The sequence below is a fragment of the Lissotriton helveticus genome, chromosome 6 (genome assembly GCF_964261635.1).
Source record: "Lissotriton helveticus chromosome 6, aLisHel1.1, whole genome shotgun sequence".
Lineage (NCBI taxonomy): Eukaryota > Metazoa > Chordata > Amphibia > Caudata > Salamandridae > Lissotriton > Lissotriton helveticus.
The window spans coordinates 1560919673-1560935635 of record NC_136067.1 but is presented as its reverse complement, the minus strand read 5'-3'; the positions used below and the strand labels follow the sequence as shown (position 1 = coordinate 1560935635).

Sequence of the window (15963 nt, the reverse complement as noted above, 5' to 3'; positions counted from 1 at the left end):
GCAACAGGCTGGTGAAGGAATACGAGGATATCTTCTAGACTTACTCAGCTTCAGTACTATATCTTCTAGTAGTAGTAGCCAATGTCAAATAAATTCAACGCAAGTACTAGTTATACTTGCAATACTTTACCATTTGTTAGGCTACATTATGGCACTGTTCTAGTGTACTGTCACCTGCTATTTTCTCGATCGTACCGTAACCGTTGTAATGCTACAGTAAGGAGTACAAACAAGGTTTCATTTTCTTTTTTTCCATAGGCATGCAACTGCCACTGTGTCACACCACTAGTAACACCGCAATGAGGAAATGTCACCCGCCCAGGAATGACAACGTTAATCCCCATTTCACCTGGAGCCAGCCCTGGGCCTAGCCCTAATTTCTAACACAAATTACAGGTAAGATAAGCGTTTGGTGGGAGGTAGTATAATGGAGTATTATTTCGGAGTAGACAAGAGTTTGACGGTTGTACTACTAAAGTCCTACGACTGTTCAGGAAAACAAAGTTACTGTTACACCCCCGCCCCCCACCCACCAGACTGAAAAGCAGTAAAAAACAGGTATGGTCAGATAAAGTAGTTGAAAAATATATTTATTTATCCCTAACAAAATAATCTCCCTCACCCACCCTAACCCCAACGATTGTCTCTGAAACGTCCCAAAACGATCCCAACTCCCAAATCCCACCCCCCAAAAGTCTATAAAAAAAGGGCAAGGGACACTCCACTACTGGAGGGTGCTGGTGCTGGTGCATGATGCGGCATGGGCATCATACTCCTTGCGGAGGGTGGCAAGCTCGGAGCGGAGGCCCTTAACCAAGGTCTTATACCTCAGGACCTCCTGCTCCAGGTTGGACATGCGGACTCGTAGGCGGTGTTGGCGTTCCTTGCAGCTCCTGTGGGGGGCAGCTGGTGTTTCGGGTGCTTGGCGGTGGCGGTCGGCTTTCTTAGCCCGGCTCGGTCCCGCTGGTTTAGTCACGGAGGAGGATGCAGTCGAAGATGTTGCCCCGCTCGACTGCGTGTCCTCCTCCTCCTCCAGGGCCACCAGCCGCCGATACTCGGCGACTGTGGCCTCCAGCCTCCGTTGCCGGGCCAATCTAGCCTGCTCCCTCCTTGTTGTTGATTTGGAAGGAGCAACTATATGAAGAAAGAAAGACATAGTCTGTAACCAATGCTCCTTATTAATAACACAAAGTGATTGAGCCGAAAGTTGGGTCACAGAGTACAAGTAGCAAATTGAAAGCACAGTACATAACTATTGAGGACAGTATCTATGTAACCCTCCCACTTCTGCATCCTTGCTCTAACAGTAGTGGTAGTTTAATGAACTAATTCTACGACCACTATGGACTTCCATTACAGTCGACTATGACAGTACACCAGTCTTATTCTTCTTCTTCTCTCTTGTTTAGGGAAATGGGTACGTTATCTTATGCAAGCCGGCAGAATGACATGGACACAGCACAGTGAAGTTGCACCCGAGAAAAAAAGTTGCACACCATGATGATGGAGACAGACTTGCGTTACTGTACCGGTCCAGTACATGCAGGTGGTGAAGCTATTACTTTTCTATTACGGGTGGCACTGAGAATACTCTGTTACAAGGGCTACTGCTTAATTAATTTACCTTTCACCCTACAGTGCAAATGAGTACTAGAAAAGGAAACTGAAGAAGCTAACTAATTTGATTATCTATCACTTCACATGGGACGTATTTAATGACAGATGAGATGACTTTAGGTGCTTTGCTTAATATTGAGTGAACACAGTGATACACCCACACATGAATGACGTACTACAAGTAAACTAAAGTTATTAAGAGAGGTACGGAGTGTCCACCGTAATAACCAGATATATGCTGTGAATGCAAACGCAATACAAAGTACTGCTACTATTCATGGTAGTATTGGACACATTTACAATTTCTTTTCCTTGCCTTCCCTGCACTGGGACGGACGTGCGGGTGCGGTGGTACATGCTCTTCAAGGTAACACTTACTTCACCTGGCGACCATCTACTCTCTCTAGATACACATTTGCTATGTAAGAGTCAGAGAATACCATGCTCCAGGCATCCATTCATTCAAAGTATACGCACACATACAGTTTCTGTTTCACCCACCCAGGCTGCTGTCCTTCCACCCATCCTTGCTTCATCATTGACCCAGCCATGCACCATACCATATTCTTTCCTTCCCAGCCACCTCTGGGTCCAAGCAAACACATATCGTTCTTCTTTGCCAGCCATCATACAAGTTCGCGTCCCACTTACTTACACCCTTCTTTCGCTTTTCGTTCATCCCATCCATCACGTTCGTCTAAGAACTTATTGGGATTCTTCTCACCAAAAACTTCACAGCTAAGTCGAAGTACATTTCGAGGAGGCTACTACCTGGTTGATTTGTAATTGTAATACACCCGTGCAGAAAGCACACTATGCAGTCTTCAATCTCAATAAGTAAGGAATATATAGCTTACCTGTTTCCGCCACCACCGTTTGATCCCCCACAGGAACGGCCACCAGCTCTTCTACCGCCGCATCCTCCCCAGAGGCCTCCGAGTCCAAGTCCAACACATCAGCCACCTCCGCGCTGGCCCCGTCACCAGATGTTACACCTACAAAGTACATTTAAGAAAGTTAGAATACACCACTCACTACTATATAATATTTGGTCTAGGAGAAATGTTAAAAAAACAGAATACAATGTAATAATTTGTGACTGTCTACTCCATAGTAAAAATGTCCCATTTTCCAGGGAAGGCTGTTGTCTTGCTGCACTTTTATGCACAACTGATGAATGCTTGCTTTTGATTTTTAACACGCACCACTTTTTCTCCTAACAGACAGAAGCTTGACTCCTGAGTCCTAAGAACACGACCAGGATCAAGTTCAAAGTAGGTGAGAGTTCGGCTCGACCACAAGAAATGTGTCCAATTAATCGTCAGCACTAACCACTTTTCCGTTTACAGTTAAATAGTTTTATGACAAAGTAGATTTCAATAAATGTGTTTACTTTTAATAAAGCTTTTACACTTAAATAGACTCTGTGGTTTTTGTTCCTCTAGACTAGAGTGGATGAGCTAAAGGTTTTGGAATTTTTGCAAGCATGAGTGCCTCTGACACTTCTTGACTGTGCTGTGACTCCGTACTACTCTCTTGTCCTGCGTACGATAATCTAGAGATCATTGGGGATCTATAATCGGTGACTTCGGGAGCTGAATGACTCTGCCACACTATCTAGTCAGTAAGGAGACAGTGCATAGAGGTATTGCTGAATATAATGGGAGTCCAATGGAATTGCCAAATGTCCAATCTTAGTTAGCTACACAGACAGACTAATAAGAATAGTCTAGTAATACCACAGGGAGTCATCATATTCGAGGCAGGATAAGAATTTATATCCAGTCTACAAGAAGATCAAAGACGATTTAGAAAAAATCGAATGAGGAACGCTAGGAAAAAATAGGTACTGTTTAGTAAAATGTAAACTTACTGGGGCCAGCAAAGGAGCCCTCGCCTGCCCGATCCTGGCCTGCATCCTCAGCACCCTCCTCCTGTGCCCTCTTGCCCTTGGGGGGAGCTGATGTACAACATGAAAGAAAGAAAAACCATAAAACATGGATGAGATTTTTCAACCAAATCAAACATTTCAAAAGAACAATAACAACATATTTTGGAAAAATAGCAAATAGATAGACAACTATTCCACGGGATCTATCTCATGTGGTATACTACGTTATTCGTATTGCCTGATTTGCGGAACGTTGACTTAGAAAGTTCCTATGTAACTCAATAAACAGACTACTAAAGAGGTTTGCCTAGGCCTGGCACTGCAGGCAGTAGTGCACAACACGTGACAGACAAAGTCCATCCTGCTTGCAGATCAGTGAATACTCAAACTATCAATCCACCCGCCACCACCGCCACTATTTCTTCTGATAGCCATGTGACTGTCTAAAGGAAGGACACTGGACTTCAGTCTGTTGGGGCTGATTTATAAGTCCCTTGCGGAAGTTGCGGCTGATTTTCCTCCATTGTTGCGTGCCTTTTCTGACGCAGCGGCAGAACAAAAGACTCGCCATGGTGTTGGTGCGGCGTATATATTAAAAAAAAAAACACATATGGGCATATGGGCGATGCATCACGTTGTAAAGCCCTGCGCCATCAGGGGGCGTTCCGGCGCAAGGGAGGGCGTACCTGCGCAGGAACGAATCCTAAAAGTGGCTGAGGGAAATCTACAAGATGTCAATCAGTCATTTTTATGACAATGATGCATGACTCAAACCCTGCGCGCTTGAAGCCGACGTACGGCTTGATGCAGCATTGGGGAGATAGGGTACCCCAGAGCATTGCTGGAGCTGCGCCATCGTTGGCACGCAACTCCAGCAATGCGCTGCCTTTACGGCACAGATGCGTAAGGCTTCTGTGACGTTTTGGGCCAATGGGTGGTGGTGGCATGGCACACAATTACTGCCGCATCCCTGCTACTTTGCAGGGATGCGCCGGTAATTGAAAATATGACCCTTACTGTCTAGCATTACGCAGTTCTTTTCTTTACAGTACACTGATACATAATTTCTCAGGCCAATGAAATGCTTCTGAACACAACATACAAAACAAAGAAGCATAGTAGCAAGCAAGGCTACTGAGAAGGAGAGCAGTGCACCTGAAAATGAAATGCATAGAAGATTTTGAAATATAATTTACCTCAATGTAATCGGCAGCATTATTGCTCTTGGTAAAGAACAAAGATTTGCAAATAACAGAGCAGGATAAAACAGAGTAGTAAATGTACTACTACTACTACTCACCAAGCCCGGGGACCTCTACGCCGAGCGCGTCCAGCAAGTCCCGCTCCCGGTCCATGACATCGGTCCAGCGGTGGGTGGCCTGGTTATATGTGCGCCGGACCCCAGAGATCTTGTACATGGCCCGGCACACCTTCTCCCACCGCTGGCGGCGCTCCCGGATGCCATAGCCGGTCGCGATCTTGCCGCCTCCCAGGATCGTCTTGGGGAGGCGGCGCTGGACATGGAAGATCAGTGCCGCCACTTCCTCCGCGCTAAAGATCTCCCTCGGGTCCACTTGCTCCCCCCTTAAACGCCCGCACGGGAGCCGGGCACGGGGTGCGGGACCCTTCCCCTTCTCAGGGTGCTTCCCGGCTCCCTTTACCATGGTCTGGGCAGAAATAAACTTAAATGATAAAGAAGAAATAGAATAGTGAAGAAGAAAATAAAAGAGTTTAAAAAAGTAGTTTAAAAGTAACTAAAAGCTGCAGAAAACACAAAAATATAGAGCTAGAAAAATAGAGGGTTAGATAATAAGTAAAATTAGATCAAAAAAACTTCAAACAAGCAAAGGATGGCAGAGATTGAGAGAGGATAGAGAAAGCATGCCCAGAACCATAGCAATGAATGAGAAACAAGATGGCCGCGCCCGTTCACGACCGCGTGGGTAAGTTCGCGCGAGATTTTCCTTGCGAGTACGCGCGAACTTGTACTCGCGAGCAGCACACTTTGCGAGATTACACATAGCGGGCGGAAACGGAATTACGTCACGCCAACAAGATGGCCGCGCCCGTGTACGACCGATAGGGTAACTTGGCAAACGAATAGCTAGAAGCGCCTCGCGAACACGCGCAAGATCACGCGAACATACACGTCGCAACAAAAACAATTTTGTATTCGCACGTATTCGCGGCTTCCGAAATCGATCTCGCACGGATTCGCGCCCCAAATAACGCGCGAAATTGCAAAAAAAACGATTTTAGCTAAAATGAAAGCAATGAGCAGGTGCAAAAGTTCAAACTTAACATTAGTAACATTCAAGGTAGTGCTTCCTGATGGGCCCCTCCAGAGTTTGCAACAATTCTATGACCCTGCTATGACCCAAACAGCAGGCTCATAGAATAGCACCATAAAGGTCCTGTAAAAAAAAAATTTCACTGCAACAAAAAGCAAATTACAGATAAGGAAGGAAGCAGGTGCCAGCCAGACTGGAACTTTCAAAATTACTGACACATTAATGAAACACAAATTAATTGATGGCAGTTGAAGAAGGGCAGGTGTGCTAGCTTTTTTCAACCACCATAATCTACAGTAATAAATAAACCTAATAGGTGCCTGTGAGGATGTACTAGAGGGTGGCATGGGTGTCCCAGAGGGTGGCAGTGGTGAAACAGAGGGTGCTGTGAACCTGTGATGATAAACCAGACGTAGAAACAACATAGTCGCGGCCGTTGCAAGCCGAAAAGTAAGTTCGCAATTGCGAACTTGTCCCAAAATCGGCGCGAACACGCGCCAACACAAAAAACGGAAAAATCCGCAAGTCCGCTAGAGTTCGCGGATCTTCGCGGATTGCGAATCCGTAAATACGCAAGTTCGCGGATTGCCAATCCGCAAAATCCGCCCATGCTTAGTCAATAACCATTTTTCCAAATCATTCTCCTTGTCTAGAGGCACTCGTCAGGGATGTCCTCTTTCTCCCCTGTTGTTTATTCTCTGTCTTGAGCCCTTCTTAGAGAATTTGTTCTAATCCAAACATCACTGGTTTTACATTGGCCTCTACTGAAACTAAAATGTCCGATCCTGAAACCTCCCTCCCGCCTTTCATGGATGAGGTATGTTTGTATTCCTCTATTTCGGGATATAAATTGAACCTGTCCAAAATGGAAGTCCTTCCTCTTAATTCACTTTGCTACCAATACATGTTTAATAATACTGATTTTGCTTGGTGCCCCTCTAAAATTAAATACCTTGGTATTTGGTTTGCTCCCTCCCTGAAAGATACCCTTAAATTTACGTTTGACTCTCTTATAAAGAAAATGACCTCCCTTTTTCAAATCTGGTCCCCATTATTTCTTTCATGGTGGGGTAGACTAGACACAATTAAAATTATGATTACCCCTCATGTTCTTTATACGGTGTCTATGCTTCCTTTCAAAATTCCCCTTTCCTATTTCTCCCGCATACACTCTATTTGTACTACATTTTTGTGGAATGACAAACATCCCCGAATAGCGCTTCAGAAGCTGATTCGCCCTAAATCTGAAGGTGGAGTTCGATTTCCTAACTTTAAAATGTACCACTCTGCTTTCCTGATCAAACAATCATTTTCCTTAGCATATAACTTTGATGACACTCCTGTACCTACATGGGTTCTTCTGGAACGCTCTTTCTTGAAAGACCTTTCCTTTCAACATGTTGTTTTTATGTCAAACTGTTCTTTTCTGACTAAATACCCTATCTTAAAATACTCCCAAACTGTATTACACAATGTTTCCTCCTCCAATCTTTCAGCATTGCAATGTTTTTTATTATCTGTTGTATGGTATAACAAATTTCTTCGATATAAAGGTAAATCATTTTACTTTAAGCATTGGAAAGAGAAGAATATTGTATTTGTTCATCAGTTTTTTTATAATGAATCTCTCATTCCTTTTCCGAACATGCAACTGTTATTTAATTTGCCTTTGTCTTATCTTTCTGAATATAACATTATCACATCTGCAATTCAGTCGCACTTAGCTTCCCTTTCCATTCCTGTTGTCTTCCCATCTCTTGTTCCTACCTCTTCCCTTTATCCCTTATTTTCCTCTCAACAACCTAAGGCTGCCCTTGTTTATTCATTATTAATGTCACCTAGTTCAGCTCGTTCTAAATCAGCTGTTGAAATTGCATGGGAAACGGACCTTAATATGTCTCTCTCTGTTCTGTTGTGGGAACGTTTATGGTCCAAATTGTTTAAGATATCTCCTGCTGCCCGCATCACCCAATCGTTGTTGTTCATTTATCATAGAGTTCTTATTACTCCTGTAACTGTTCATAAGTTCTCCCCAACATCATCTCTAATGTGCTGGTCCTGTGCCAGTGAAACTGGGTCACTTAAACATTTACTGTTTGAATGTTTTCATGTTTCATCATTTTGGAAGGAAGTTTGGAAAACCTGTATGTTAGTCTTTAACTGTTCTGCCCAGTTATCTTTACAGGCTATTTTTCTAGGATCATTATCACCTGATATAGATATTATCTCTTCTTCTGAGGGATTGTTGGATTTGTTTATTTCTCTTGCATTTAAAGTTATCCTATTATGTTGGAAAGATACTTCTAAAATTTCTATACACACCTGGTGGAATTTTGTTTGTGATGAACATAGAATTGCTATCGCTTCGTCCTATTCCATTCCCCTCAAAATTAAATCTGATCTCCTTTGGCTCCCCTTTACCACTTATCTTTCCTCCAAATTTCATCCTTGACTGATGCTCAGTATTCCCACTTATTTTCCCCTTCTTTTCTATCCCCCTTCTCTTCCCTTCTTCTGCCCTTGCTTTCTTTTCGTTCTCTCTTCTTTCCTCTTTTCCATGCTCTTGTCTCTCCCCTTTTCCCTTTTCTCTATGCTCATTTCTTTCTTCGTCTTTATTGCTCATGCATATGTTTTCCTGCCTCTGTTTCTTATTTTATTGTTCCAATTTTCTTTTATAACATATGTATTGTATTTACTCTAAAATGCTAATAAAAATCTCTTAAACAAAACAAAAATAGAAAGTAACATTTTCAAAAAAATGGAGATACCCATACCAGTTACAACAACCAATTCAATAATTCCACCATCTATATACACATCCATTCATTTACCAACAGTTCTATATAGTCACTCATACATATACTCACTCATCATATGTAGTGATACACCTATACATCCTGTTACACACCGACAGTCATCCAAAAGATACTCTCACACATACTCACACATGCAAATAAACTATTGAACATCTATTTATTTGCATATACAGATATACACACACTACCACTTTACTTTTAAGGAAACTTACGCATTCTTACTCTCTTAAACAATCACTTATAGAAACACATACTAATTTAAACAGGAACTCTTACAATCCCTCACTCTCACATATACTCACTTATATACATCAATATTCACATATACTAGATTAAAGCATATGTAGTTACTGATAAAGACACTAGTGAGACAGTCATTCACTCACTAACACACACATATACACACTCATCCACCCATACAGTCCTGCACATATGCTGTCTTCAAAACACATACAAAGAGAGAGTCAGTCATTCATGCATCTATGTGCTAAGTAATACCCCCACCAAACCATACAAACACTCATACTGATACTAAGAAAAACATCTAATAACCCATATACATACACATGTCGCTACTCAGCAACCCATGCAGCCACTTATACACAAAGTGAAACACTAATACATATATTTAAATATTTAAACATTACTCTCTAATATATGTATTTAAAAAAACATCCATGTAAACACTGATTTAAACATTTATTCTTCCATCAACTTTTACATATACATATATAATACATAATTATTTTTTAAAAATAGACACATTCACTGCATGGTGTCATCAGTGATGTCATGAGTGATGTCACTGACCATGTCATGAGTGATGTAATATGTGACGTCATCAGCAGTGCATTGCAAGCGCAAGTTATAGTGAGTCCAACTAACTATAACGTGGGAATTTCAATGGTTTTATGCGAGTAAAATTTCCAGCTAACTATAACTGGTGTAAAACCTATGGTTTTTTCAGTGAATATATATATTACCTACTGGCGGTCGCCAGTAGGTATATATAGTTAGGATTTTTTCCCTATGGGATTTTTGAAAATTCTATGTCTAATAACTTTGGCGTTTGTGGACGGAATTGGCTGAAATTTTCTGGAAAATGGAACATTTTGTTTCTGAGCAGCCCCTGGAAATTTTGGGGGGGTTTCGTCAAGGGGGGGCCGAGAAAAAAGGGGGGTCCCAAAACGTGTTTTTAACATTGAGTTTTCCATAGGGCGGTTGTAGGGACTGGTAGCCCGATGTGCCTTTTCTAGGTCTCAATATATGTGCTCCAGTGGATTTTGAGAAATTAACGTTTAAAAAAAGATATATATCTGTAAGCGCGCTCTGGGCAGCGCTCCGGTCCGCGGACCTTAAGCGTACCAGAACTTCGCGTAGCTAAGCTGATTGGCTCTCCGGTGTCTGTCAACATTCTAAACAGTCCGGAGCGGCCGCCATCTTGTCTCTCGGTAGGATTGAGAGACAAGAGGAGGCCAAAACAAAGGGGGAAATAACCATAAGGGGGCATACTAGATCCTCCGTGACCCCCTAGGTTTAATGTGGAGGTTTTAAAAGGGCCCCGCGGGGCAAAAAAAACAAAAAAACTTTTTTTTTTTTTGCGTGGGGAGCGCCCGGTCCGCGAACCGGGAAGCATTCTGGGCAGCGTACTGCATTGAAAAATGAATGATAGACTTTTCAAATGCTGTATGTTAATTGATTGTTGGTTTTGTTGATTATTTTTTATTTTCTTTATTTTTTAAGCATTTTTTTTATTGTGATTGTGTTTCATAATTTATTAAACTTTCTAACATTTCATTGTCAGAAATTTCATAATTATCATTGAATATACATTGTAGTCTCTGAGGGCGTAAAATGTCCTCATTTTCAAGGAGGTTATCTACTGCTTGTACACATTGCAGTAGTTCTTTGTCTAAAGTTTCATCGAAAAATTCAATATCATTTTCATCATTGATTTCTTGGCTGCTCTCTTGCAGGACAATTTGAAATTCAACTTTCTGTTCGCCTTCCATTTTGCCTGAAATTTAGATTAAAAAAATATATATTAGTAGAGATAGGGCACTGTTGGGATTAATTTTGGGCAGTGTATAGTATCAGAGTGGAAGTAGGAATATAAAAAAGTGTATGTGATTTAACGTAAGTAAATTCATAATTATACAAGAGAAGCCTAACTCCATCCATAACTATAACAGAGAAGTCTATCTAAATCTATAACTACTACAGAGGGATAGTATATAACTATCAGAAAAAGTTTACCATATTAATTTATAGTGCACAATATACTTCAGTTTTAAAAATAAAAACTTACCTTTAGATAGAAGTTGAAGGAATTAGTGAAAATCCTATTGAAATGTACAGCAAGAAGTAGTAGTCAAAATGGCTGTGTTTTCTTCTCTTCCTTTATATATATTCAGGTATATAACCAATCAAATGTCAGGTAAAAAAAGTAGAAAATGAAAGTAACATTTTAATTGGTTGTCAATTCCAACACTTCAGATGTGTTTTGTGAAGTAATTTACCTCACGGTATTTAGAGAGGTCTACAGGCTAAATGGGTAAATGGAATTCCAATCAAATTTGTGAAAATGGTAGGGATTGGTATGTAGTATGAGCTAGTCTATATTTGGTGAAATTGTCTCCAGTGGCTTTTCTGTGAACTACTTTCCCACCTTTTTTGATGGTGCGCTTCCCAGGGAGCGACCCGGTACGCGAACCGTTGAGCGCCCCGGTTCGCGAACCTTAAGCGTAACGGGAGTCCACCATTTTGTGTTTCGGTCGAATTAAGATACAAGATGGAGGGCAAATAATGTTCAGAATGGGTAGAAGGGGGCACGGTAGACTTATCTTGACCCCCTAGGTTTTGTGAGGGTGGCTGAGGAGGCCCATATGTGCGAAAAAAAAACATTTTTTTAAAAAATTTCGCGAGGTTAGCTCCCGGTTCGCGTACCGGGTAGCGCCCCAGGGAGCGTACTTTGTTGAAAATTAGTGAAAAATGTTAGAGTAAAATAATAATTGTGAGTGATCAGATGTAGGGTAGCTCTGAGAAGAGCTTTTGGGTTTATGGTACATTTAGGTACTTATAAGTAGGTACCAATGCACATTCTTAAATTCAGAGTGAAAATTCTGTTGCCCTCATCTGAGAAGTGAACTCCATCTCCTCTGTAGATATCTTGCATGTAGTAACGCAAGTTATTGTTGTACAGGGAGCCCATTCCATGGTCTCTCATGTAAGCTGAAACAGATTTGTTTACATGCTTCCTCGACTTCTCAATTTGTGGACAAAATTGGTTTGACCACCTCCATTTCTGTCTTTGGCATATATTTGAATATACCAAGGCAGTCTGAGGAAAAAGTGCCATCAATTGCTCAAAGGTGTCCTTTAAAAGCATTTCCAGACCTACACCAGTCAAAGTGCCCAAGTCATTACCTCCACAGTGCACAATTAACAGGTCAGGTTTGGGCAAATGCATAAAGGTTTTCACCAATGGTATCAATTGGTGACATTTTAATCCTCTGTGGCCAAACCACTTAATTTCCACATCTTGTAAATTGAGGTTAGGTAAATTCCTGTTTTCAGTGTACCTTTGAGCCCAGTGAATATAACTATGTCCAACAATCCAGACAGAAAACATGGTGAGAGAAGGTTCTCCTGCAGTCAGATGAAGTGTGGCAATGAAATGGCAGTTGAAAAAATGAGAGTTTAAAATGAAAAAAACTGTGGAGTTTCTGTGTTCATGAAGCAGTAACAGTGATTGGTGGATTTTGATTGCTGAAAACAGAAAGTTAGGGTGCACGGATGAGTTATTTGAAAGATGTATTTTGAATGGTCAATAAAAAATCATTAAATGAAAGAATGCACTGGATATGCAGGTGCACTGAGAGTTCAGAGTTCAATTGCAACATTGTTGTGTGAACTTGCAAACACCAGAAGTCTTCCAAGAGGTGGTTGCCATGCAGAAAAGGCAGAAAGGGTAGAGGGGGGAAGGGTTTTCATTTGAAAAAAAGTGAGGGAAGAGTTTTGATTGGGTGACATGAGCGATATGTGTGAAGAATTACAGCATTTCTGTGCTTTTGATAGCTGTAGACTCTGGAGTGCATACCTTTTGCTCTGCTGAAGACAAATTGGTGTGTTTCTGAGACTGTTTTCAAACTCAAAGTATTTGCTAAGGTGAGAAAATATTTCTTTAATTTAGATAGAGAATAGTGTGCTTTAAGGAGAAAATTATGAATTATGTGGCGCAAATTGCTTGTAAATATGCTCCCACCTGTGCAAGGAAAATTTAGATTTTTAATGTTTGTGTTACATAGCCATGTTAAAAGTGATACAAACATGCTGCAAAGGCAATTAAAAAACGCTATTATGTGTCTTAAGGACATTTTAAGTAATTTTCCCATGTGCAGTGTTTTGAAATTATGATTTGAAAATCGTTTTTGGGAAAAAGGAATTGTTTTTAAATTTATGACAAGGACATAATGGTGTATGCTTCTTTATAAGGCAATTGACTGTCCCTGATGTTATTTTTCCCATTTTAATGTAAGACCTTTCTCTGTGGCGCAAATTGCTTGTAAATATGCTCCCACCTGTGCATGGCAAATTTAGATTTTAAATGTTTGTGTTACATAGCCATGTTAAAAGTGACCCAACCATGCTGGAAAGGCCATAAAAAAACACTTTCATGTGTCTTAAGGACATTTTAAGTAATTTCCCTGTGGGCAGTGTTTTCAAATTATGAATTGAAAATCGTTTTTGAGGTAAAGGAATGTTGTTAAAATTTATGTGCGCATATGCCCCCAAATTTCTTTTTCAGGGGTGCAGCAGGGTGTTATTGAGACACCCCTACACCTTTGGAAAAATTCCTAATTTGCGATGAGCTAATTGCTAATTGCAAATTGCACCTTCTTTCATATGGGCATCCTGGCGCATGGAAATGAATGGGTAATTTGCAATTAGCAATTTGCTCATTGCAAATTTGGAATGGTAAAGAATCGCTATTTATTCCTTAAAATTTGCTATTTTGGAAATGCAAAATAGTTATATGATACATATGGCGGTTGATGTCTAACAAGATAAGAAGCTTAGGGATAGATTTATGATGACTGGCGCAATGAAGTGGACATCACTTACTTCATTGGTAGAGCTTTACATGTATTATGTCCTCTGTATTCTTCATCAAGCGTAACTTTAATCTGCAATCCTGAGTAGGCCTCACCTTAAACAAACCTCTGGATAGGCCACATCTTATCGTCATCCTGAATTAATCATTTAAAATGCTAGGGACAGATTTATGATAGGTGTATGCCTCTTTTGCGCCACTTACAAAACACTGTCCATGGGGAAATGACTTAAAATGTCCTTAAGACACATGAATGTGTTTTTTTAAAGCGTTTGCAATTTTTTTGGGTCACTTTTAACATGGCTATGTGACTCAAACAGTCAAAATCTAAATTCACCATGCACAGGTGGGAGCATATTTACAAGGAATGTGCTCCATGGGGAAAGGTCTTATAATGTAATATGGGAAAAATGACATCAGAGACACTGAAATGCCTTATAGAGAAGCATACACCATTATGTCCTTGTCATAAATTTGCAAACCATTATTTTTCCCCAAAAACGATTTTCAAATCATAATTTGAAAACACTGCACATGTGGAAATGACTTAAAATGTCCTTAATTCAAAATTTGCTATTCCTTATTTTGCGATTGCACTGAAGGATTTGCAAATTTTGCGATTCCTTAAATGCAATGTATCAAACAAAAAATATGTAAAAAATGACATTAAGGATTTGGAAACTACCACCAACTTCTAGTTGGTGGTAATTTGCGAATTCTTTTCAAAAAGCATTTTTTTCCAAAAAACAAAAGGTGCCATATGACGCCCATACATGCCATTAGGGCATGTATGTGCGCCATATGCCCCCAAATTTCTTTTTCAGGGGTGCAGCAGGGTGTTCTTGAGATACCCCTGCACCCTTGAAAAAATTCCTATTTTGTGATGAGCTAATTGCTAATCGCAAATTGCACCTTCATTCCTATGAGCCTCCTAGCCCATGGAAATGAATGGGTAATTTGCAATTAGCAAATTGCTCATTGCAAATTAGGAATGGTAAAGAATTGCTATTTATTCCTTAAAATTCGCTATTTAGGAAATGCAAAATAGTTTGATGGTACATATGGTGGTTCTTCTGTAACAAGATAAGAAGCTTAGGGATACATTTATGATGACTGGCGAAATAAAGTGCAAATCACTTACTTCATTGGTAGGCCTTTACATGTATTATCTCTTCTGTATTCTTCATCAAGCGTAACTTTAATCTGCAATCCTGAGTAGGCCTCACCTTAAACAAACCTCTGGATAGTCCACACCTTATCGTCATCCTGGATTAATCATTTAAAATGCTAGGGACAGATTTATGATAGGTGTATGCCTCTTTTGCGCCACTGTGCGTCACTTTTATGATGCAGCGGCGGTGCAAAAGATTTGCTATGAGGCGACAAAATTACAAATTGATGCTTTTAGGCAGACATGTCATGGTGTAAAAAAAACGTACCACATGAAACCGATGCAGCAGTGATGCAAAAGATGCACCATGTTGCAAGACAGGCCTCACTTGGGGCCATATGTATCAAGCTAATTAGCATTCGCAAAGATCAAAAATCTGCGAATTTCGGCCTTTGCGAATGCTAATTAGACAAATGGTATGTATCAAACAAGTTTGATGCAAAATAAGGAATAGCACAATTTGCTATTCCTTATTTTGCGATTGCACTGAAGGATTTGCACATTTTGCGATTACTTAAATGCAATGTATCAAACAAAAAATATGTAAAAAATGACATTAAGGATTTGGAAACTATTGTGGTAAATTGGTGGTAATTTGTGAATTCTTTTCAAAAAGCTTTTTTTCAAAAAAACAAAAGGTCCCATATGACGCCAACACATGCCCTTAGGGCATGTATGTGTGCCATATGCCCCCAAATTTCTTTTTCAGGGGTGCAGCAGGGTGTTCTTGAGACACCCCTGCACCCTTGAAAAAATTCCTAATTTGTGATGAGCAAATTGCTAATCGCAAATTGCACCTTCATTCCTATGAGGCTCCTAGCCCATGGAAATGAATGGGTAACTTGCAATTAGCAATTTGCTCATTGCAAATTAGGAATGGTAAAGAATTGCTATTTATTCCTTAAAATTCGCTATTTAGGAAATGCAAAATAGTTTGATGGTACATATGGCGGTTCATCTGTAACACGATAAGAAGATTAGGGATAGATTTATGATGACTGGTGCATCACCAGGGATGTGTCAGTCATCCTGTGCCGCTGTTCCGCCACCCATGGTGTGCTGCA

General features: G+C 40.5%; 1 long non-coding RNA gene across 1 annotated transcript; it reads right to left on the bottom strand.

The window, feature by feature from the left end:
* Positions 1–240: 240 nt before the first annotated feature.
* LOC144761825 (uncharacterized) lies at positions 241–3704 on the bottom strand. Its single transcript, XR_013595908.1, has 2 exons — positions 3491–3704; positions 241–2612 (listed from the first exon to the last, which is right to left on the bottom strand). It is a non-coding gene; the product is annotated as an uncharacterized LOC144761825 (long non-coding RNA).
* Positions 3705–15963: the final 12259 nt, after the last annotated feature.